Below are 3,447 nucleotides of genomic sequence, written 5' to 3' on the forward strand. Positions count from 1 at the left end.
TTGCTGGGGGACTTCAATGCTCATATGGGCAATGACAGCGAGACCTGGAGGGGCGTGACTGGGAGGTACGGCCCCTCTAATCTAAATCCGAGTGGTGTTTTGTTGCTGGATTTCTGTGCTCGTCACGGACTGTCCATAACGAACACCTTGTTCAGACATAAGAGTGTCCACATGTGCACTTGGCACCAGGACACTCTAGGCTGCAGTTCGATGATCGACTTTGTAGTCGTGTCGTTGACTTGCGGCCGCATGTTCTGGACACTCGGGTGAAGAGAGGGACGGAGCTGTCAACTGATCACCACCTGGTGGCGTGTTGGCTCAGATGGTGGGGGAGGATGCCGATCAGGCCTGGCAGACCCAAACGTGTTGTGAGGGTCTGCTGGGAACGTCTGGCAGAGTCCCCTGTCAGAAAGAGTTTCAACTCCCATCTCCGGCAGAGCTTCAACCATATCCCGGGTGAGTTGGGGGACACTGAGTCCGAATGGGCTGTGTTCTGTGCCTCTATTGTCGAGGCGACCAACTGAAGTTGTGGCTGTAAGGTCGTCAGTGCCTGTCGTGGCGGTAACCCCCGAACTCGTTGGTGGACACCAGCAGTAAGGGATGCCGTCAAGCTGAAGAAGGAGTCCTATCGGGCCTTTTTGGCCTGTGGGACTCCAGAGGCAGCTGATGGGTATCGGCGGGCTAAGCGGAGCGCAGCTTTGGCGGTAGCTAAGGCAAAAACTTGGGCATGGGAGGAGTTTGGAGAGGCCATGGAGAATGACTTCCGGACGGCTTCGAGGAGATTCTGGTCCTCCGGCGGATCAGGATGGGAAAGCAGTGCTCCGTCAACACTGTGTACAGTGGGGATGGGGGCTGCTGACCTCAACTCGGGACGTTGTGAGGCGGTGGAGGGAATTCTTCGAAGACCTTCTCAATCCCACCAACACGTCTTCCGATAAGGAAATAGTCTAGGGACCCTGGTGTTGGCTCTTCTATCTCTGGGGCTGAGGTCGCTGAGGTGGTTAAAAATCTCCTCGGTGGCAAGGCCCGGGGGGTGGATGAGGTCTGTCAAGAGTGCCTTAAGGCTCTGGATGCTGTAGGGCTGTCTTGGCTGACACGCCTCAGGACAGTTCCCCTGGACTGGCAAACTGGGGTGGTGGTCCCCCACTTCAAAATAAGGGACCGGGGGGGCTCCAACTACAAAGGGATCACACTCCTCAGCCTCCCTGGTAAGGTCTATTCAGGGGTGCTGGAGAGGAGGGTCCATCAGATAGTCGAACCTCGGATTGAGGAGGAGCAGTGTGGTTTTCGTCCCAGCTGTGGAACAGTGGACCAGCTCTACACTCTCTTCAGGATCTTGGAGGTCACTGTACAGAGCTTGGTCCACATTGCCGGCAGTAAATCAGAGTCGTTTCCAGTGTGGGTTGGACCTCGCCAAGGCTGTCCTCTGTCACTGATTCTGTTCATAACTTTTATGGACATAATTTCTAGGCGCAGGCGAGGTGTTGAGGGGATCCGGTTCGGTGGCCTCAGGATTGGGTCTCTGCTCTTTGCGGATGATGTGGTTCTGTTGGGTTCATCGGGCCGTGATCTTCAGCTCTCACTGGAGCGATTCGCAGCCGAGTGTGAAGTGGCTGGGATGAGAATCAACACCTTCAAGTCCGAGACCATGGTCCTCAGCTGGAAAATGGTGGAGTCTCTCTCTGGGTCTGCAATAGGGTCCTGCCCCAAGTGGAGGAGTTCACATATCTCAGGGTCTTGTTCAGGACTGAGGGAAGGATGGAGTGGGAGATGGACAGGTGGATCGGTGCGGAGTCTGCAGTGATGTGGACTCTCCATCGGTCTGTCGTGGTGAAGAGAGAGCTGAGCCAAAAGACAAAGCTCTCAATTTACCGGGCGATCTACATTCCTACCCTCACCTATGGTCACGAGCTGTGGGTAGTGACCGAAAGATGGCCAAGCACTCCCTTAGAGATATGGTGAGAAGCTTGGTGATCTGGGAGGGGCTCAGAGTATAAATGTTGCTACTCCACATCGAGAGGAGCCAAATTTGATGGATTGGTCATCTGGTCAGGATGCCTCCTAGACGCCTCCCTGGTGAGGTGGTTCAGACACATCCCACCGAGGGGAGACCCCTGGGAAGACCAAGGACATGCTGGACGGACGACATCTCTCGGCTAACCTGGGAACACCTTGGGAAGTCTGGGCTTTCCTGCTTTGGCAGTTGCCCCCGCGACCCGAGCCAGAATAAGCAACAGAAAATGGGTGGATGAATAATTATCTATGGATACTAATAATGATTAATTACAAGACTAGCTCCGACCACTCCCAAAGACTGTCACTCTGTTACATTAGGTCTAAAGCACCTGTCTCCACGTCGGCTCTCTGTCAAATTCAGGATTCAGTTCAAAAACCTTCCAATCTATAAAGCTTAAAATTCTGGTACTAAAATATATCAGTGAGCGTTTAACTCCTGAATCTCTTGCAAGACATCTCAACAAGTCCTCCAACCTCCTGACGTTCAGCTAAAGACTGGAAGGAACTGTTGCAGTTCACAGTGTGCATGTAGCAGCTGGACCTTTTAATCCCAGTATAAACCAAGAGTGTAGAACCTTTTAATCCCAGTATAAACCAGTCTGTAGCAGCTGAAGCTTTTAATCCCAGTATAAACCAGTCTGTAGCAGCTGAAGCTTTTAATCCCAGTATAAACCAGTCTGTAGCAGCTGAAGCTTTTAATCCCAGTATAAACCAGTCTGTAGCAGCTGAAGCTTTTAATCCCAGTATAAACCAGTCTGTAGCAGCTGAAGCTTTTAATTCCAGTATAAACCAGTCTGTAGAAGCTGTAGCTTTTAATCCCAGTATAAACCAGTCTGTAGAAGCTTTTAATCCCAGTATAAACCAGTCTGTAGAAGCTGTAGCTTTTAATCCCAGTATAAACCAAGAGTGTAGACCCTTTTAATCCTAGTATAAACCAGTCTGTAGCAGCTGAAGCTTTTAATCCCAGTATAAACCAGTCTGTAGCAGCTGAAGCTTTGAATCCCAGTATAAACCAGTCAATAGCAGCTGAAGCTTTTAATCCCAGTATAAACCAGTCTGTAGAAGCTGTAGCTTTTAATCCCAGTATAAACCAGTCTGTAGCAGCTGAAACTTTTAATCCCAGTATAAACCAAGAGTGTAGAACCTTTTAATCCCAGTATAAATCAGTCTGTAGCAGCTGAAGCTTTGAATCCCAGTATAAACCAGTCAATAGCAGCTGAAGTTTTTAATCCCAGTATAAACCAGTCTGTAGAAGCTGTAGCTTTTAATCCCAGTATAAACCAGTCTGTAGAAGCTATAGCTTTTAATCCCAGTATAAACCAAGAGTGTAGAACCTTTTAATCCCAGTATAAACCAGTCTATAGAACCTTTTAATCCCAGTATAAACCAGTCTGTAGCAGCTGAAGCTTTTAATCCCAGTATAAACCAAGA

The sequence above is a fragment of the Melanotaenia boesemani genome, chromosome 5 (genome assembly GCF_017639745.1).
Source record: "Melanotaenia boesemani isolate fMelBoe1 chromosome 5, fMelBoe1.pri, whole genome shotgun sequence".
Taxonomy (NCBI): domain Eukaryota; kingdom Metazoa; phylum Chordata; class Actinopteri; order Atheriniformes; family Melanotaeniidae; genus Melanotaenia; species Melanotaenia boesemani.